We start from the raw sequence: 23,425 nt of genomic DNA, 5'->3' as shown, positions 1-23,425 counted from the left end.
ATAAAGGGTTTTTCCTACCTTTTTCCAAATGTCCTCCCTCTCTCTCCCTCTCTGTTTCATGCACATCCCAAGAACCTCATGTTCCAAATTTAGATTAATCCAGTGTTACCATTTTTTCATAGTTTTCAACACCTGTATATTTCTCTCTCACACACACCCCAAGACCCACACTCACACATCAAACTAGTCTCTTGCTCTTTCACACACATCCCAAGATCCTAATGAGAAATGTTTGTCCAACACACACTCTTACAAAATTTCAGCTATGTGTGTATAGACCTCAAATTCCCAAGTGTAAGGAGTTTTGAGTGTACAAAATTTGAATGCAAAGACACATGTAAGTGTAAGATTGTGTAGGTCCTCGGGTGTGAGTGGACTAGGGGAGGTGTTGAACCTAACGCTTTGAACTAGCCTCCATGCCTGCAATCTAGTAATCTCAACAATCTTTTAAAAAATATTATATTTTGAAGTTTTGGACCCTGGGAGCCAAGACAAAAGAAAAACCCCCAAAAGGAGGGGGGCTATGCTGCTTTTTGACATGCGTCATGCTTGTTTTTGGCATTTTGGTTATAAAATACATTTACTTATTTTGCATGACTATCCAAAAATAAAGTAAATTGTGAAAGAACGAACAATAGTTCTATTGAACCCTTTACTTTACAGGGTGACCTAACTCGTCACCCATCATCAGAAATCATCCTTGGGGTGGCTCTTATTTATCCACAACACACATGCAAAAATTAATCCTCTTTGTCCTCTATCTCTCTGTCTTTGCAACCTACAAAGACAATGGTGACCCTAATCATCACCCATAAAAAAAAATCTTTACGGGTGGTTGTTATGTATCCATAGCAGACATACAGTAATTAATCCATAAGAAAGGTGCCAATCAGGGGGGATATGCTACAGAAATGATATTTAAATGTGTACACTTTTGTTGGTGTGTATACTATACTAATAAGATAAATAATATTATGTATATTGAGGCAGTACTCCAGGCTTACAACCACAGATTAGGTGATTCGGACCCGTGATGATAAGATGTTAATACATACCTGCGTATCCTAATGATGCTTGACTATTGGAGGGCAGGTCTAAACTTCGGATGATGTCACAACCAAATAGCCCAAATTTGGCCCCAGGTCTAAAAGTTGGTATTTGTGAAGCAGAAAGCTTTTTGTAAAATCTAGTGAGAAAGTTGTATATATTAATATATTAATAAATTATTGTTCGCAAAAAAGTCACTTAGAGTTACTTTTCAAAAGACACTTGTGAAAAACACATTAGTAAATCATATTATTAATGCACATCCTTTGTGGCTTATGCTCCCATAACACCACCTCTTTTTATATGTGTATTTTATATTTTGACAGATATTCATACCCTAGCCCTTTCAAATCGTGTCTCAATGTTTGCGAAGATTGTGTGGACAACAGTAGTATGTAGTCCATGCCTTCCCACGGGACTAAATGACACATTATGAAAATCAGGAGGGATCTAAGGATGAAAAGAGGCATCACAATCTTGCCTAATCTAGACCGTCAGATTCCCATCGGACAAGTGAACTAGGAGTGAACCAGGGTATACCATGGGGATTTTTGAGACTTAGAAAATTTTGGAGGAGAGTGTTTTAAATTTAAATCTTGATATTTTGGTCCCTAGTTCACTTTGTGACCGGAAAATATTTCCCTGGTTCAATTTCTTGCCGGAAAAGGTCTCCGTAGTTCACCTTGCGAGTTTACCCGCAATTCACTCGTAGTTCACTTGAGAATCCAACGATGTTGATCAAATCCCGAGCGCGACGCCTCTTTCCAACCATAAATCCCTCCTGACTCATGATGTATCACTTAGTCATGATGCATGCCTTCTTGTTGCCCTCCAACAGCACATAGCACATCAAAGAGCAAGCTATCCCATTAGATTCAATAGACGATGTGGATTGAATGAAGGCTCACTCCTTTATGATCCATATTAAGATTTTATCTTGTCGGGGACTATATGAAAAATCTTGTCGGTACTATTTCGAATAAGATATATAAACTACTGTGTAAGATCATATGCGTTCATTGGCGAGGCCTCTTTTAGTGCACAAGCTGCAAGAGGACATACATTGTGAGCAGAATGGACAAAGATCACGGCACCAACAGAATGAACAACGATAACGGCAGCAAGAGAGAGGAGTCGCGTTATGGGCTGCAAGGATGGGATATTCCTGCAATCGGAATGGATAATCGGCCGCCGGAGCACATTGATGAATTCCATCCGGTGCTGGGATGGAGCGCGCATCGTCTCTTCTGGCCTGCACCAACGCAAACAGAGTCACAGCAGTTAGAACAGCAACCAGCTGCGTCGCCGTCGTCGACTTATTCTTCTACCCCATGCATGGATTGGTTGCAGCGCAACCACCACACTCTCCCAGCCTGGTCTCTTTTCTCCGACGCACTTCATCAACCTGCGCAAGTCCTTGACCCACCTCATAACGTGTCGCCACAGGTAAACGCTTGCCTCTCTTCAATGCGCACCTTTCTAGAGTTGGGTTCATTGCATTTCTAGTGTTGCTCGGGTTTCGGCCGCCGTGCTCAAGGGAAATTTAATTCCAGTACACCTGAATTTATTACGCTAATTCACTTACTTTTTTCAAAGAGGGATGTAACCGAACTGCTCCAAGCTAAAGAGACAACCCTAGAGTGTAAGGACTCGAACCCACAACCTCTTGGATAGGGTGGATTGAGATCAGGCGAGCCACTCGAACAAGTGCCCAATGTTGATTGTTTATTCATTTTTGTGGCCACGAGGCCAAACTTTTCGCCCTTGGAAATGTAGTATTTTTTTCCCTACTTTCAATCCTCATGTTTTTGTTCCTACCTTCAATCCTCATATTTTTCTCAATTAATTGAAGTTTCCCTTTTCTTTGAGAAATCCTTGCTCTCTAGTTATCAAAGTGGAAAAAATTGAAGCATTGAAACCTCCTATGCCTTTTTGGAGATTTGAAAACGGATATAGGAGTTGATTTGAAACCTCCTATGCCTTTTTGGAGATTTGAAAACGGATATAGGAGTTGATTTTGACAAGGTCAAGGGTGACATGGTACTTAATCATGACTTTGGACTCTTATATTCATACACACAAAATCTTAAATCTTAAGTTAAAGCAAGTGCAAATTGTTGGAGTAACATTGTGCACATTAGTTTCCTTTTTTTTGAAGAAATTACATACCATGTGCATTGAAGTGGGAAAACAAACAAATATTTATTTAATGTAATTATTTATGTAAATATATAGGGAGAGGTTTTAAATTCAAAATACAAATATGTATACTTATAAAAGAAGAGTGAATACTTGTGCCAAAAATTATCAAAATTAAGAAATATTGAAATGCATGCATGCACATGCGTTATGGGTTTTTGTAGTGCAATCGCCCTTCCTTGTATAGGAGACCACTCTTCAAGTGAAGTTCCATTAGATATTCCAATGGTAGCGCATAAATCCACATGAAATCCACAAATACTAGAAAGAGAGAACCATATGGAAGCATAACCCTATTTTTTTCTCTTACAAAATAACGTTGTATATTAATAAGTTGCTTGCTCACACACATGAATACCCTACATTCGAATAAAAATTTTCACACAATCATTACCTCCCATCAAAATGTGATACCCATTTGAACTCTCAAGTGGAATGATGTGGCCACTTCTAAATGGGGTTGGATTGGTTCATTGTAGTATGAAGGGGAAGAAAAAGGTTTTGAAAATAACGGGCATGATGTGGCTACTCCTAAAAGGAGTGGTATTGGTTTCATTAGTAAAAATAAGGGCTTTTGGACAACCTTTTAGGAGTGCTACTCCTAAAAGGAGTGGTATTGGTTTCATTAGTAAAAATAAGGGCTTTTGGACAATAAAGGCCCACGATGTGGCGACATGGCTTCTCTTAAAGTGGGTGGGATTGGTCCTCATAGTAACAACAAAAGAGAATGAAAACATTATGGAAAATATAGATATGTCTATCCAAAAATTCAACCTTTAAGCTGAAAGGGAATAGGCTATGTGTAATGCTATGACATAATAAAATGTAGTTTAAGGGGTGTAAATATCTACATAACAAAAGGTATGTGTGAGTTTTTATAAATTAAATAATTTGGGCTTAAATAATAAGTGTAATTGTGCTTTAGTTAATGGAGAAAAAGGTGGGCAAGACTATTTTCAAATTTGGTTCCAAGACGATATTACATAAAATACAATCTTCATAAGAGTCAGCCTTACTTGTTGTGAAGGAACTCACATGGTAGCTAGAATTCACCGAAAAAAAACTCTAACTAGAGATGAGTTTGAAAGACATGCTTGTGGAGGAATATTTGATGGAAAAAACCAAGAAAGGAGGTGAGAGTTGAAGGGAAGAGAAACTTTGTAAAGAGAGTTCTAAAATTTATTGTTGGAGCTATATATAGCTAACCCTAACTCACTCTAGGTCTTGCCTATATATATGTGACTTGTGACTAATATGATTCATTCTTGTGGAGCGTATGTGATGTCTCCTGTCTTGTTTCCCTCCCTCTCTCAACATGGTATCAGAGTGATTCTAATCATAAGGGAAGCATCTATGTCTTCTTGTTCAATTTATGATTTTATGATTTCATGTCTTACAAGATTGATCTTTGGTAACAGTTTTGTGTAGGGTTGATTGGTTCTTTGATTATATGTTGCCTACATGATTTTATAGCTCCACTTGTTGTTATTAGAATTGTTTCTTAATCACGTCCTTAAAACCAAAACCAAAACGTAGATGGTACAGTGCTGGTGAATCCTATCAAAACGGTTTGTCAATGGGAGTTCTCAGTCAAAAGTTAGGACAGTTCAGGCACACTGCATCTAAAATAGTAAAACAGATTCTTTTTAAGATCAAACAGGTAGTTGTCTCTGAGTCGTAAGCAGGATTCGATCGTCAAAGCTTTCCGTGAAAGCTTCAGACAGATGCTTGTTGTACAAGCTACAATTAGATACAAAACTTTAATTCTGGTGCTTCTGGCAACATGACATATCAATTGCAATGGCTACACAATTATCATCTAATTCCTATCAAGAAAGTGGTTTATCTTGCTAGTACAGCTTGGCAAGTAATGGGTATTGGGGACTTGTATTTGGGAATTTCTTCCTCAACCAAAATACTGCGAGGAATTTTATATGTTACTGAGTTACAAAGAAACTTACTTTCTATTGCGCGGCTTGTGAATCTTAGTCTATTTGTTGGATTTGATAATACATAGTGTCGCATCGAAAAGGATGGCACCACTATTGCGGTTGCTCCTCGTCGACATGGTAATCTCTTTGAACTTTCATTGAATGAGGATGTTGCAAATGTTGTTAGAGCTCTAGGAGATCTGGATTGTAAACTATGGCATCATCGGTTTGCTCACTCACATTTCTCAAAGCATCTTGATATTCATCGTCTCATGATCTTGTGAGTGAGAGGTATGGACCTCAAATATCACCCGTGTATGGGGATATCTGAATATTGTTCTCTAGGCAAACATCATCGTAAGCCATTTCCAATGTCTACAAATATTCATTCAAATAATATTTTGGATCTCATTCATATTGATATTTGTGGACCCTTTCCTCCATCCAAGTCTTGTTACCATTATTTCATTACTTTTATTCATGACTATTCACAGTATACAAATGTCTTTTTTCTACGACATAAATCAGAAGCATTGGACACATTTAAGAGGTACCAAATATCTGTGGAGAATCACACTAGTCGAAGAGTCAAAATTCTTCGAAGTGATAATGGTGGTGAATATATTTCAAACTTATTTCATGATCATTGCATCAACCACAACATCCACCATGAGTATACCATTTCATATTCTCCCCAATAGAATGGAGGTAAAGAGTGAAAGAATCGTACAATTTTGAATGCATGCTTATTCATTCTGGATTATCTCACTCTTTTTGGGCAGAAGCAGTATTGACAGCCATTTTTGTTCAAAATCATCTTCCAACTACTGCACCTTCTGGTAAGATTCCAATCACAGCTTGGACAGGCCAAACTCCTTCTGTTGCACATTTCAAAGTCTTTGGGGGTTGCTTATATTCATGTCCTAAAATAGACACGACACAAGCTAGAACGTTCAGGTATGAAGGTTATTTTTATTGGTTATTCTGACAACTCAAAGGGTTACAAGTTTTACGATCCAAGTTCTCAAAAGGCAATTGTTAGTCGAGATGCTATATTCAATGTGCAATTCATGAGAGGTTAGTGCTCCACAGATGATGCTGATGATACAAAAATATTACTCACTTCATTTCCTTTTCTACTTTTTGACAATGATTTGCATGATTACAACACTCTTTTAATAGATATTGGAGACAAGTCTATTGATGTGCATCCTACGGTTTCAAACGAGACTGCTAGAGATCTTGATATCTTTCATGTAACAAGTAAAAAAGGTTTTATCCTTAGCCTTTTATATGGTGGATCTTGGCGACATCCATTCATGCCTTGGTATTCAAGTTCTGAGGTATCGTCATAATGGTATTTTGCTTCTTCGTCAAACAAAGTTTATCCAAGTTATTGTTCAAAAGTTTGGATTAGCTACTGCACATTCGGCAAACACTCCTTATCTTGCAAGCTTCACTAGGAGTACTGCAAATATTGAGGCTGAATCATTAGCTTTTAATCAACTCTATACTAATCTTGTTGGTTGTCTTCAATTTGTAGGCAATTGGAGTTTCTACTACAAAGTCTGAATATGTAGCTTCATCTTTAGCAGCTCATGAATTGGTTTGGCTTCTTTAAGTGCTTGCTAATATTGGTCATTCTCCTTTCTCAGGCAGCACTCCTCTTAGATGTGACAACCAAAGTGCTATTAGTCTAGCCAAGGACTACGTGCAACATAGCAAGTCCAAGCATACTCGAGTTCATTATCACTATGTTTGACATGAAGTAAGGAAAGGAGAAATAATGGTAGAACATTGTCCAACTGATCAAATGATTGTAGACATTCTCACCAAAGGATTCCATGAAGCTTGGTTTACACTTTTGCGATCAGAACTTGGAGTTGCGACGGCCTTTCTTTTTAGAGATTAGCACATCTCACGTCATGTCAATTTTGTACATAGCCTATAGACTTTATGACACTTCACACATTACTTCACATCATGCACATTTATTCTTTGTACTTTGTATATAGAAGCTTATTACACATGGACTTTAAGGTGGCATTGTACATTTATACGTAGGAGCTTGGGTTTTTCCCTTGTGCTCCCAAGGGTTTTTTTACTCACAGCTGGAGATCTTTATTTGAGTGGGTGTGTTGGAGCTATATATAGCTAGCTCTAACTCACTCTAGATCTTGCTTATATATATGTGACTTGTGACTAATATGATTCATTCTTGTGGAGCGTATGTGGTGTCTCTTGTCTCGTCTCTTTCCCTCTCTCAACATGCTCTCTCAACATGCTGTGCCTCTTGATGGACAAAAAAGCATTGGTTTTTATGATCCAAGTACAAGTTTCTTACTTGATCTCACCAAGTGACTCACAGGTTCGGTCAGATTAGTTTGGACAGTAGTAATGACCCTGACTACGCTAAAACTACAATTATCCTGGAGGAATCGCCCGTGCTTTCCAATAGGGGGAAATTTTTCCGTGTTCGGTTTTTGAAGAACCAGGGAATTGGTCTCTTGTCCGGATCTCCATGGGCAAGGCCCCGAGTGAGGGATCCTACCCTGTGCAAGAAGTGCTACTTTCCCTCTGAATCGGTTGCACGGAGGGGGCAGGGACCTTTCAACTCACATATATTCTACATCATTATCTATCATAATTATCATCTACTACTATGGGAAGCATCTAGATAGGAAAGAAGAGGAGAGATAGAGAGGGAGAGGGAGAGGGAGAGGACAAGGATGAGAGAGATAGAGAGGCTACTCAACTAACCTTATTAGACCTATATGCTAGTTTAAGTAAGGACTTGCCAAACTCTTGGTATCGTTTGACATGCTACATGGTGATCTGACTTCATCTCTTCTAACGTGCATAAAGACATTGGGATGCTTTGGTCCAACCATGCTATGATCCTTGTGTGGGCTTTTCCTTTTAAAAATTTTTTAAAATTATTTTTCATTGAGAAAATGGGAGGAGATTAAGACAAACTTTATGGGGGGATTAGGAGAGACCAAGAGAGTGTATATGAGATATCAAGAGAGTTTATAGGAGAAATCAAGAGAAATGTTAGGGGCAAGATTAAGGAAAATGATATGAGGATTAACAAAGATCAAGATAGTTTATGTACGAGATCAAGAGATTATGAGGATATGAAAATCTGGGCTTCTTTAAGTAGGAGCATGAACTATGACTCCTTTATTGTTTTTTTATTTAAAACAAGGGCATGCACTTAATTAGATGATGTCGTCAACTATGTAAGTATGTAATTTAGATTTTATAAGCATATACCTTATGATTTTATAAGCATATACCTTATGTAATTGGTAATTTGGATTTTATAAGCATATACCTTATGATTTTCTAGCATAAAACTTATGGTTCTATTTATGCAAATATTTTGGGAAGCACCATGCAATGATGCAGAACACGGAAAAGGCATTGGGGATGGTGTAGCTAGGGGGAAAACCTTTCTTCGAGCGAGTTTTTTTTGACAAAAGGGAAGAGCTAAGTAAAACCCACCAGACAATCTATTAAAAAATAAGGAAATAGGTGCACTTTTTAAACATGCACATACAAGCATAAAACTATAGTTAACATATAAAGTAGAGCATGTAATCGAAGAAATGACACCAACCATCACCCAAATAAAAAATGGTTTCCTTGGCTAAAGTAAATCGAAGTTTGGGTGCTAATCCAAGCTAAATTTTCATATTCAAAGGATACAAGAATACCTCTAATGTTGAGCTCACCACAAGAAACTTCAAAACAACCCAACCATAACAAAACGTTACACCATATGTCAAGGTGTTATATTTTAGCCAAAAAAAAGTTGCATTATATTTCAAGGGTTATATCTTTAAAGTTTCACTATATTTCCAGAGAACATGTTCTATCATATGTAGGAACCACATTGCATCTTCTTCCACTCTAGGAGCCTGAAACCACTCCACCTTGGTGACTGTTGTGCCTAGTGTATGAACTTATGGGCCAATGAATCCAAGCCTAGAATCCAAAAGTACATGAAGTATAAGTGCTTGAATGGCATGTATGCCAAGCACTTGGTCTCTTATTTTTGAAACCCTTACCATGTGCATGACAAAAGTTCTACTATTGACATAGAGTAGGTCACACCATTTGCTCTGGACCCTTTAGTAGTGATGTAAACGATGTGGGATTCATGGCATAAAATATTGGCCTCATGAGAAACCTTTTTATCCAAGGTCCTTACCTTTTGTATGTTCTCGTGGAATTCTTCATTCAGTCAGGCTTAAATCACTTAACAATCTTTAGATCCCTATATTTTGGACAAAAAGCACTAGGAGCTTTTATTATAGTTACATCATATGCTTCAGATAATCGTGAATGTAGACCCCCACTTTGAAGCACAAATCCATTTTCTGGAAGCATTTGTATCTCATGTGGCTTGCAAATGTGTCACCTCATCCATTGACCACACCCCAAGTGTGCGAGGCCACCAAGTGTGCCAATCACGTGGTTTTTGTCAATATCCTAAGAGTGCATGGAAATCTCATCAAAACCTTCCAAATTCTAGTATTCCATAGCCATTATCTACCACAAAATTATTTAGCATCTTTCCAAATTTTAATTTATGCATACCTATCATCATATTTGAACTCACACGTAGCTATAGTTTAAAGCTGATGGGGACATAAGAGTCCTAAACATGAGCGGAATTTATTAGCCAACCAGGGACATTGTGGACATTGTGGACATGGTACAAATGAACCCATATATCTTACATTTTTCCTCCTCTTTATCTCATCCTATTAACCAAGTCTAGTCCACTTCCACGACCTTTAATGGATGTTTTAAATACATGGGGTTGGTTTTGTTCACTTAACTACCTAGGAAAAAGCACAATATGGATAAATATATATCTGTATCTATTCTTGAGATCACGAACCACTTTAAGACCCTTTGATGTAATGCTTTTGGCTCTTTTGGCATTTTCCAAACATCATTCAATCCGCCTCTTATTTGAAAGTGGAGTGACATAGTCAAGAATCTCTACAAATTCATCTTCACTGATCTCCGAGCTGCCAGGTTTCTTCTCCTCCATAAACATGTGGAGATTGACATCTTGAGCCATAACTATCTCCAATTCATTTGTAATAGCAAAAGGGTTCAACACAGAACAAGACAAATTTTTTTTTTAAAATTTTTGTTCAATAGACCTGCATAACCCCTCCTCATAAGGGTGATTATATTTACCAAGATGTATATCACATTATGTAGTATTGTCCTAGTATCCCTAGGAAGATAATAATAAATAACGGGAGGGCATGTTGAGATACACTCAAGAATTTGTGCACAATGCTTGCAAAGCAATGTTATCGAACTTAGGACCAGCCAACCAAATAGGACAACTCTATTTTAATTTTCCTTTCCACTATGTTTCATTTTGATAGTGCAACCTAGACTAGTAAGGGCAATCAATATTTATGGACTGCAAGTGGCCACCATAGACTCTTACATGTGGCATCAACCTCTTGCTTAAACCATGATCCAACGGTGGTAGAAACCACCAAACACTCCAATAAGGTAGAAACTCTCTATTCACCCTTTCATGTCTTTTTAAATTTGTGATGTGATGTTGTGATGTGCAATGCGCTAGATGAACAAGTATGTTGAGAGTTATTTAATGTGCATAGTAAATCCAAGAAGCAAGCAATGCAGCACATGAATGTGGACCACCAAATTTCCATCTTTTACTAAGAATTAACATGGAACTTATGATACCCATAAAGGGTTTTCGTGCCTTTTTCCAAATGTCCTCTCTCTCTCTCTTGTTTATGCACATCCCAAGACCCTCATGTTCCAAAATTAGATTAATCTAGTGTTACCATTTTTTCATAGTTTTCAACACCCATATATTTCTCTCTCACACACACCACCCCAAGACCCACACTCACACATTAAACGAGTCTCTCACTCCTTCACACACATTCTAAGCTCCTAGTAAGAAATGTTTGTCCAAAACACACTCTTACACAATTTCAGCCATGTGCATACATACCTCAAATTCCCCAGTGTAAGGGGTTTTAAGTGTACAAATTTTGAATGCAAAGACATATTTAAGTGCAAGATTGTGTAGGTCCTCATGTGTTAGTGGATTGAGGATGTGGTGAACCTAAGGCTTTGAACTAGCCTCTGTGTCTTGTGTGAAACGTACCCATATTATGTTCTATGATCTAACACAAAATTTCTCAAATCTTACAAAACTTCACTCATACTTCAGAAAACAAATAGATTTTCAATAAATCCTATTCATTTACAAATCCAAAGTAACAATAATATTTGTCAATACCAAAATCTAAAAATCATAGAGAGAATCACCAACAAAAGATCTAGCCAATAGGGTCTTTCTTCGATGCCCATCCACCCAACCACCACTCTAGACGTCCCTGCGGCTATCCTGGGTATGCATCTAGTAAATCTCGTGCACCCTGGGTTCTACCAAATGGCTCCTAGAGGGCATAAATCACAATCTTTGGCCGGTGTTCCTTGTCTAAGGACGGCCGCCCTGAATCTCAAAATCTCTCTCTCTCTCTCTCTCTCTATCTATCTTGTACAGAAAATCCTCAAGGCTCTGGAAGAAACCCAATCAGGAATGTGGGAGCAGGTTCAATTGTGGACGAGTTTGCAGAAGCATTTACAGGGAAAGCTATATACTCTATGGGTGATCTGTATTCGGGATATGATCAGTTCCAGCTGGATATACAAAGCAGGGTCTTGACCACAATGAAAACTCCTTTAGGATTGGTAAGGATGTGTACCTTACCACAGGGAGCCACCAACTCAGTGGCGCATATGATGAATGGAATGAATAAAGTCTTGCGAGACTTCATACCACAAATAACTATGCCTTTTCTAGATGATGTGCCAATAAAAGGCTGTGATGAGAAAGATAAAGATGGGGATTTAGATTCGAAAGGGTGCCGCAAGCTTGTGGCAAATCATATAAAAGATTGTGATATGATTCTGTCCAGGCTTGAAGAGGTGAATCTTACTTTGTCTGGATTGAAATCAGTGTTTGGGGTTGGTGAAGTGCTAATCGTGGGGCATCTTTGTAGTACTAATGGACGCCGACCTTGTCCAGGGTTGTTGCAAGATCAGGGTGTCCAGTTTTGTCCAGTTTATGTTGGACTGGGACAATTCTTGGACAACAAATTTGGGGGAGAAAGGTACTTCAAACGAGATCAAGAAACTAATAGAAAATACACATACACTCAAATTTATCCCCAATATAACTTAAATTAATATAAATTAGTCTAATTTATCAAAATTAACCAAAAATATGATAAAACAATTAAAAATGATATTTCCATACTTAGAATGATTTAATTTTTTTTCCATACATGCATCAATACAAGTACACTAGTCCCTGTAGGTTTTAGATGATTTACATCAAAAATGTAATTTTACTAATTAGATTATTAGTATTTGCAGGCCTTCTGATAGCCTGGAAGAATTTTAGAAAAGAGATTATTAAAAATCAAGCCATTGGATTTGCAATTTTGACTAACCACCACATTCTACCAATGTCTCACTATCTACCACTCTTTTTATCTACAAGATTATGCATTTTTAAGTGGTAGTTATTGTGGGTGCAAAAAGTGGCATATATTATAACACTTTAAAGACCTTGAAATATTTAAAGAAAATAGACAAATAGCTTAAAAATTTCTCAAAAAATCAAGTTAAGCTCTATATTATGTGAAGATCTAAGATGCAAAGTGGAAATCTCATATGAGTTTATATGTGAAAGATATTAGCATTTTATGGAACCAGCCCAAATTTGGGACATGGTGTATACATTGAGCTTGTACCTAAGGAAATAAGGACTTTTAACTATCTAATGCTTAATTAGATCATGCAACTATATTCCCAACTTTGCATGTGACGTTCCAACAAAAGAACTTGAAAGGAAATTCCTTCGTTAGCTAGGAGAGATTGGCCACTAAAGGTAAATAAATGCCTGGTTTTTTACTATTTACAGGGTGCCTGAGTGGACAAAACTGGGCACCCTAATCTGGCAACCACCCTCCAGCCAAGATAGATGCAATACAAAGAATGCAAGAGATATGCATTAATGTTACAGAGCTAAGGAGATTTCTTGGTGCATGTGTCTTTTATGTTATATGGATCCCACATTATGCACATGTAGTAGATCCTCTTTATCAACTTTTGAGAAAAAATAAAAAATTTTTGTGGAGTGCAGTACATATTAAAGCTATGCGGAAGCTGAAATGTCTGCTCCAATCATCACCTACTCTAAGGAAGGCAGATTATGAGTGTGGCAGGCCTGTGATTGTTACAGTTGATACTAGTCCTACTAGGGTAGGATGGGCAGTAGGGCAAGATGATGAGGATGATCACAGGTATGTAATCAGATTTGGAGCAAAGGTATTAAGCATTTGTCAGCAAAAATATCCGCAGATCAAGAGGGAGTTATGGGGAATGGTCACTGCTCTAAAATGTGAAAAAGAATATCTTATTGGGGCATCTGTACTTGTGGAAACTGATTGCTTGCCACTCCTTGGGATGATTGCAAGCTGCACTACTCCAGATATCACTATGCTTAGGTGGATTGCCTATATCAAGTCACTAAATCCTGAGTTTGAGCATATTGCAGGAAAAGATAACCCAGTTGTTGCAGATATGCTCTCAAGAGCCAGGTATGAAGATGAAGAAGGGATGATTAGTGACATTGATGATGTAGGTACAAAGTTCTATACTACTGCATATGCAAAAGTGGACCATACTTGCTTATCAAATGCACTTGAGTCTTTTACCGAGGAAATGTATGAAGGAGATTGGTTACTTATTGGTCAATACTTGAGTACTTTGACAAGACAGGAAAATTGGTCTGATTCAGAGTTTAAGAGGATCCGCAGAAAAGCATATGGGTATTTTCTAAAGGATGGGTACCTGTGGAAGCATCCTAAGCAGAGGGATGCTATGCCACAGAGAGTCATATGTGATAAAGAGACTCAAGGGAAGCTCATGAAAGAATTCCATGAGAGTCTCTGGGCTGGACATCAAAGTGTGTGGGCCACCTTTACCAAAATAAAGGAAAGATATTGGTGGAAAGGAATGTACAAGGATGTTTCCCAATATGTGGAAACATGCATGGTATGTCAAATGTACTCAAATGTGCGACATCGTGATGGCTTGCAACCAACCTACCCATCTGCCATCATGCATTACAAATGGGTGGTGGATCTAGTTACAATGCCTTTGGGAATTTGGCAGATGCGGTACATAGCACTTGCAAGAGAAGATTTGACAAATCGGGTGGAAGGGCGTGCTCTTAGAACAAAGAGTACGGAAACAGTATGCAAATTTCTCTTGGAAGATGTGATTTGCCGGTATGGTTGTGTTGGGAAAATAATAGCTGACAGGGGTGAGCTAGATGTTGAAGAAGCAAGGGAATTCTTCTGTAGAATTGGCATCAAATTGGCCCTAACATGTGCTTACAACCCTGAGGGAAATGGTAAAAGTGAGCGAGGACATCCTCCAATCATTAAAGCTTTGGCTAAGGCATGCAGAGGAAGAATGCAAGAGTGGCCAAGGCTGCTACCATATGCTTTGTGGGCTGACCGTACAACTCATAGCTCAGTGATAGGATACATGCCTGCAAAATTAATGTATGGTCAGAAGCCAGTAATGCCAGTTGAAGAAGTAGTTCCAACTTGGAATGTATTACCCTGGGTGGAAGAATTGAATAGGGAAGACCTCCTTGCATTGCGAATAAGGCAGTTGGAGAGGAGGCCTGAAGATGTAGAGCTTGCTAAAGCTCGTTTGAAAGATGCAAGGTTGAAAAATAAAGAAAGATTTGATAGAAGACACAGACTCCGGCCAAAACCTATTGAAGAAGGTGATTGGGTCCTAATGTATGATAGTAGTCTTGACAATTAGTTTACTGTGCAAAGAAAGTTTGCAAAAAGATGGTATGGCCCTTACATTGTCAAGCATGTGCATGGAAATACTACGTATACCCTGTGTGAGCTTGATGGAACAGAGATAAAGAATCTTGTAGCAGGAAAAAGGATCAAGATGTTTAAAAGAAGGCATGACAGTGATCCTTTTGATTCACAGGAGACTCAGGATGAGAGGCTTGACAGTGATAGTATGGATATGGTTGAAGAGGAAGAAGATGATCTTCCTGGTAATGTATAAGATGAAGACGACATCCAGATATATGTAGATCTTGATAATGATTTCGCACATACCAGAGGATGTGCAGGTTTAGAGGGGGTGGATGTCGTGCCATGGCACGTCTATGGTGTGAAACCATGCATATGAGGCCATTAAATGCAAATCCAGATGCATGGGATTAAGTGACATGACTAGAGTCATTATATGATGCCTAAGTACATATGTTCATATTGTAAATGAGGTTCAATAAGACAAGCTGAGGCTGAGCCAGGTCTCGAAGCCTCTGTACATAAGTGTGGTGTGAATCATGAAGTTTTTATGCTTATGGTGAACCTTGAGGTAGCATGAATTATCAATAAACCAAAAGCAGCATCACTTTCTTATGGAGCTGACAAGAAAGAACGATTAGTTGCAGTTTTTGATCTTGATGGAAGCACAAGAAAGACTGAAGGACCAGCAACTGATCACTTTTAGAGAGGGAGTAGGCTTTGAGAACATCAACAGCTGCAAAGATGGTAAGAGCAGTTACTGGGGGAAGCAAGTGAAGAGTTGATTCCCGAGTACCTTGGCTTTGTTAAAGGTGTGGTTGATTCAGAAGATTTGCCCCTCAACGTCTTCCGTGAAATGCTGCAGCAGCAGAACAAGATCTTAAAGGTCATAAGGAAAAATCTTGTCAAAAAGTGTCTTGAACTGTTTACAGAAATTTCAGAGAACAAGGAGGATTATAACAAGTTTTATGAGGTTTTTGGGAAGAACATCAAATTTGGTATCCATGAGGATAGTTCTAACAGGGCAAGGCTTGCTGATCTACTGTGCTATCATTCAACTAAAAGTGGTGATGAGATAACTAGTTTCAAAGATTATGTTACTCGTATGAAGGATGGCAGAGTGACATTTACTATATCACTGGTGAAAGCAAGAAGGCCGTGGATAATTCTCCTTTCCTGGAACCTCTGAAGAAGAAGGGCTATGAGGTACTCTTTTAGGTTGACGCAGCAAGTGGATCATGCGCTTCCACTTGAAATACCTCAAAAGCCACCTGTGCCTTTTTGTTCTCTTGGAGTCTGTGGGAATGCCTTGATCATGAGAGTGGGGAGTGATGCGCGTCACTCTGATAATGATAATGTGGAACATGCTTTTTACAAAGGTAAAAGCGTCATTCGCATGAGCAGAGACGCAAGGTGGTGGCTTGCGTGGCAAAAATACGAAGGATTCTTTTTAAAAGGGGAATATCCGAATATTAAGCATGAAAAAAGGAGGTATTTTTAATTTGGGAAATCCGAATTTTTGGCTGCAAAAGGGAATGGGGACCGAATTCCCTGCGGGAAATAGAAGAAAACCAGGGAAATGGCGCATATGGAAGGGGGGGTGTAAAAAAAGAGAACCAGAGTTGAATTCGACCAGAGATTCAAAAATTGTGAGGAAGGCTACTGTTTAGGGCATCCTGGGGTTTGAATTAAAGAGAAAAGGAAGCACTATCGAATGACATGATCTTCAAAAATCCCACAATATACAAGCAAAATGATGTCAAAAACATTACGAATGCTGGTTTTGGCGCATACTGCAGTGAAGCAAAACATGGGAAAAGCAAAATTCATGAATTCGCTTCTTTTTTTAATTACTTTGAGATAAGTATTTTTGTTGTTTTGTTACTTACGATTTTCTATAATCGTATAGTCTTTGGATAAAAACATTACCCTTTTAGTTTTTTTGGGAGGAGAAGGCTTTGAAAAAGAGTCTTGGTATATGAAAGTAGAAAGGTACAAAGAGTTTCCTGGATTTGGATTTTATTTGGTAAAAAGCTACTTGGTTGGATTTTGGATTTCTAGACATGGAGTTTTCTAAAATCACATGAATATGTTGTACATATGCCATATGCCATCTTTTGCTTTGTGAGTTGTTGGAATCTGAAAGGAGGTTTTCAAGAGATCATGAGTCATCTTGAAATGGTTGAGTTTGCAATATATGAAATATGTGATGTGAATGGTCACATATGTATGGAAATCTTTTGTAGATTGTGTTATGCCTACATGTGTTATGTTTGAGGCATTTGGATACAGAGTCAAGAGATCTATGCTTGGAACGGGTCATGCTTTTGACACATAATTTATGTGCAATCATCAAGTTGAATTTGGAGATGTATTGAAGTGAATTGGCACATGTACATGTCATCAAAAATGGAGATGTCTTATGCTCCTTGAAGAGTTATGTGTTTGTGTTTCCTTTCTGGGATTTGAAGCTACTCTCATAGCCAAAAGTCTCGTAGTTGCCTAGCGATACCGCCCACGTCATGACAGCACAAGAAGTGCTACTTTCACTGCTACCATCCCCGAATCCGTTGCACGGAGGGCGCAGGGACCTTTCACTCACATACATTCTACATCATCATCTATCATAATGATCATCTACTACTATGGAAAGCATCTAAAGAGGAAAGAAGAGGAGAGAGGGAGAGGGAGAGGGAGAGGGAGAGGAAAAGGATGAGAGAGATAGAGAGCCTACTCAACTAACCTTAATAGACCTTTATGCTAGTTCAAGTAAGGACTTGCCAAACTCTTGGTATCGTTTGACATGCTACATGGTGATTTGACTTTCTCTCTTCTAATGTGCATAAAGACATTGGGATGCTTTGGTTCAACTATGCTATGATCCTTGTGTGGGCTTTTCCTTTTAAGATTCTTTTTAAATTATTCTGCGTTGAGAAAATGGGAGGAGATTAAGACAAACTTTATGGGGATTAGGAGAGACCAAGAGAGTGTATATGAGATATCAAGAGAGTTTATAGGAGAAATCAAGAGAAATATTAGGGGTGAGATTAAGGAAAATGATATGAGGATTAACAAAGATCAAGAGAGTTTATGTAAGAGATCAAGAGATTATGAGGATATGAAAATGTGGGCTTCTTTAAAGTTAGGAGCATGAACTATGACTCCATACTTGTTTTTAATTTAAAACAAGGGCATGCACTTAATTGGATGATGTCGTCAACCATGTAAGTATGTAACTGGTAATTTGGATTTTATAAGCATATACCTTATGATTTTCTAGCATAACACCTATGGTTCTATTTATGCAAAGATTTTGGGAAACACCATGCAATGATGCAGAACACGGAAAAGGCATTGGGGATGGTGTAGCTAGGGGGAAAACCATTCTTCGAGTGAGTTTTTTTTACAAGAGGAAAGAGTTAAGTGAAACCTGCCAACTAATCTATAAAAAAATAAGGAAATAGGTGCACTTTTTAAACATGCACATACAAGCATAACACTATGGTTAACATATAAAGTAGAGCATGTAATCGAAGAAAGGACACCAACCATCACCCAAATAAAAAATGGTTTCCTTGTACACTATTAGAACATGGCTAGAGTAAATCTAAGTTTGGGTGCTAATCCAAGCTAAATGTTCATATTGAAAGGGTAAAAGAATACCTCTAATGTTGAGCTCACCACCACAAGAAATTTCAAAACAGCCCAACCATAACAAAACGTTCCACCATATGTCAAGGTGTTATATTTTAGCCAAAAAAAAGATCCATTATATTTCAAGGTTCTATTTTTAAAAGTTTCACTATATTTCAGAAAACATGTTCTATCATACGTAGGCACCACATTGCATCTTTTTCCACACTAGGAGAGCCTGAAACCACTCCACCTTGGTGAGTGCTGCCTAGTGTATGAACTTATGGGCCACTGAATCCAAGCCTAGAATCCTAAAGTACATGAAGTATAAGTGCTTTAATGGCATGTATGCCAATCACTTGCTCTCTTATTTTGGAAACCCTTGCCATGTGCATGACAAAAATTCTACTATTGACATAGAGTAGGTCACACCATTTGCGCTGGACCCTTTAGTAGTGATGTAAATGATGTGGGGTTCATGGCATAAAAAATTGGCCACATGAAAAACCTTTTTATCCAAGGTCCTTACCTTTTGTATGTTCTCGTGGAATTCTTCATTCAATCAGGCTTAATCAATCAATCTCTCCACTTAACAATCTTCAGATCCCTATATTTTGGACAAAAATCACTAGGGTCTTTTATTATAGTTACATGTGCTTCAAATAATTGTGAATGTAGACCCCCACTTTGAAGCACAAATCCATTTTCTGGAAGCATTTGTATCTCATGTGGCTTGCAAACGTGTCACCTCATCCATTGATCACACCCCAAGTGTGAGGCCAAGTGTGCCAATCACGTGGTTTTTGTCAATATCCTAAGAGTGCATGGAAATCTCATCAAAAACTTTTAAATTCTAGTATTCCATAGCCATTATCTTACATAAAATTATTTAGCATCTTTCCAAATTTTAATTTATGCATACCTACCATCATATTTGAACTCACACGTAGGTATAGTTAAAAGCTGATGGGGACATAAGGGTCATAGACATGAGCGGAATGTATTGGCCAACTAGGGACTTTGTGGACATGGTAGAAATGAAGCCATATATCTTACATTTTTCCTCCTCTTTATCTCATCCTATTAACCAAGTCTAGTCCACTTCCACGACCTTTAACGGATGTTTTAAATACATGGGGTTGGTTTCATCCACTTAACTACCTAGGAAAAAGCAGAATATGGATAAATATATATCTGTATCTATTCTTGAGATCAAGAACCACCTAAGACCCTTTGATGTAATGTTTTTGGCTCTTTTGGCATTTTCCAATCATCATTCAATCCTCCTCTTATTTGAAAGTGGAGTGACATACTCAAGAATCTCTACAAATTCATTTTCACTGATCTCTGAACTCCCAGGTTTCTTCTCCCCCATAAGCATGTGCAGATTGACATCTTGAGCCATAACTATCTCCAATTCATTTGTAATAGCAAAATGGTTCAATGTAGAACCCCTCATGATCCAAAATACGATTAATATATTGTGCTAATGTTTTCATTGTTTTCAAAACCCCTATACTTTTCTCTCTCACACACACCCCAAGTCCCCCACTCACACATTAAACTAGTCTCTCACTCTTTCACATGCATCCCAAACCCCTAGTAGTGAGAATTTTTTGTCCAACACACACTCTTACAAAACTTTAGACATGTGTATACAAACCTCAAATTCGCAATTTTAAGGTGCTTGGAGTGTATGAAATTTGAACGCAAAGACACATGTAAGTGCCAATAGACGCGCAAATAGACGCTCGGGGAGAAATTTAAAATAACAGACAGACGTATGCATAGACGCATTTATAGATGCAATTATAGAGGCGTTTGTAGACACGCAAATAGACGCTTCTTGAACAGACAGACGTGTATATAGACGCTGATGGCACGGAAGCGGTAAAGCTGTCTACGCCCTTATAGCATGCCACACTTCCACACACGCATGCAAACACACCAGAACACCAGACCAAAGAGCATGAACAAGACTATATTTCAAAAAGGACCTTGACCTTTACAGAAGTGGATATCCCAGACACCAGCTACACCAAGCACCTGGTCGCAATCAGCCTGCTCCAGCTCCTGGTCGCTCCGAATCCCTTCGCTCTTTGCTTCTCTTTAGTCGACCTCTGCACTCTCTGCTCTGCACTTCAGCTGAGGGTCTCTCTCTACTACACCATCAGCACACTGCACCCTTCTGCACTCCGCCTGCCTGTAGCTGTCTCCCCAGTCGCCTTAGCAATTCAAACTCTTCACTTGATAATCCAGGCGCCTTCCACTAGCACCAGCACCAACCTATGCTTATTCCCTTCATACCAGAACCAGTCACCTACGCTGGCTATCTTCACACCTCTGCCTAGCAGCTTTGCCTTAGCTCGCTAACCCTCCCACAAACTCTTGCGCTCCACTCTTGTGACTTGCATCTTGTCGCCAGTCCACTGCCTTTAACGCCAGGCCCACACTCGGATACTGTCAGCCCGTCAACTCAGTCCCAATCACACCTTCGCATTTCTGCATATGCTTGCGGCTGCAGTCACCGGCCCATAAATTCTTTGACGCCTGCAGCCGTCTGGCTGCCTTCACACGTCACCACCTCTTGCCTTTAATCGGTTGGTGTCTCCAGTCGCTACACCTACCCCGTCCTCACACTGGCTAACCCTCACGGCCAGTCCCTCCTACGCCTGCCTCTTCGTTGCACGTTCACCTTGCAGTGCAGCTAAACCCGCCTGAGAACCCACACGGCGGCCATATCACCCTGTTCCACGCTCCTCTCTAAGCATCTGTGGCTGCAACTAGCCACCCAATCAAAACACCTGCGGGGCTCTTCCGTCCTCGCACTTCAACCTCCTACACGGCGAACTCTTTCGCCCACCCTTCTCCCCTGGTTGTCTCCCTCTCTTCGTCCAGCTGCGCCGACTGTTGCAGCCCACACACAAAACACACCCGGGGTTCTCCTCCCCGTCGGCTCCCCGCCGTCTTCACACCCTGCCACAGAGGCCGTCTCCTTTTTTCGTTGTTCAGCTGCGCCGCCGACCCCCCATTTCGCCAGCTTCCAGAGCTGTGCGTTGGCAACAGCTCCAATCACCACGCCACCTTTCCAAAAGAAGGCCACATTCACCATTTGTTTATTTTATTTTGAAAAAGAAAGGACCACCATGTTCCTTTCACACCAAAGCAAAGGCAACACCAATATTAATTGCTCCCCACTTCCACTCTTTCAAATGCAACCTGCAAGTGTCCACTCATTTCTTAGATGTGCACACAATTCAAGACGACCAAACAGCTAAAACCATTTCCAGCGGACCTCGTTCCGGACAAGCTGTGCTTCCAGAATTTCACCATTGTCCCTGCACATACGCTTCCATCAAAACCCTATGCCTGACTGCTGCATCCACGACGCCCACACTGAGTCAATGGGTGCCCCCATGACTTCACCACAACACGAACAACACTCATGTACACATGTACAAGTCGAGGTTGAGGTTTCTACAAAACATCACACAACGCGTTTATAGACGCGCTACAAAATATTTTTTAAAATTTGTGTGCTTGAACAGAATGCTGTGTATGTTGTGTATGCTATGTAGTTATAGGAATCCCATTTCCACATTGTGTAATTCAATTCTTACAGCCAACCGCATTTTAATTAGCACTCTTGCAAAGCACGTCTATATCCGACATTAATTACAATGCTTTGCCCTTGCCCTACCCTCATCTGAAAAGAAGAGCATGTAAGGAAGGTGGGATACCTATTCAGAAGATAAGAGGATAAAGATTTGTCTTGATAACTGCCCTATGCACAAGAAAAAGTGCAAGGTTCTTGAGTACTACTTTGGATTTGTTGCCTATATATTTCTTCATGATGCAAACAAAGAGGACTACACAAAGGATGAACTAGAAGTTTAGAAGGGTCAAAAGGTGTCACAAGCTTCTTTTGTCAGAGAGATTGAATCTCAAGATGAGGTTATGTACCTGGTTTTAGGTGATGATAAGAACAAGGTTTGATGTGGTAGAGTTTAAAGCATTCACTATTATTGATGAGGGATCATATGTGCATGGAGAATGCTTAGAGTCAAACTTCATCATCCTTGGGATTCCCTCCTTTCTTATAAATAGAAATAATTTTATCCTTCTCTTTTACATACAAAAGATTTATAATTTACGGGAGGATTATTTCCTCACAATTATAGTAGATGGTTGTGAAGCTGCGAGAGGTATACTTGATGTGTGGAGAATGAACATAAAGAGGAGTTTCTAAATGTGGACACTGAGGTGACATAGAACTTCATTGAAGCCCCTAGAGCCATGTCATTGTGCTTTGACAAAGCCAAGGAGAATGAATCTTCTCTTCCCACATATCTAGAATTTTAAAGTCTTCAAGGGGAGTTGAGAATTACTGAAATGGAAAGAGAGCCCTTGCCCGGCTGCCTTGATTTAGGAAATGAAGAAAGCTCCATCCACCTTTGGGATGCATCCAAGTGACGAGAACCAGAAGGTAATTTATTTGTTCTTGAGTGAGTTTATGGTATTGATTGAATTTATGTGAAAGCCAAGTTCTATGTTTAATGCAGATTGAGCTTGATGATGCCGATGGTTTCCTTCGACGTGGAGGTACTATTCGTGCAAGAGTTGGCCAAGATGCTGCTCTTGAAACTACATCACATCTATTAACAAAGAAATATTTAT

This window comes from Cibotium barometz, chromosome 42 (genome assembly GCF_041138505.1).
Source record: "Cibotium barometz isolate CiBa-2024 chromosome 42, ASM4113850v1, whole genome shotgun sequence".
NCBI classification, from domain to species: Eukaryota; Viridiplantae; Streptophyta; class Polypodiopsida; order Cyatheales; family Cibotiaceae; genus Cibotium; species Cibotium barometz.
The sequence above is the reverse complement of the archived record's forward strand: the minus strand, read 5'-3'. Positions refer to the sequence as shown.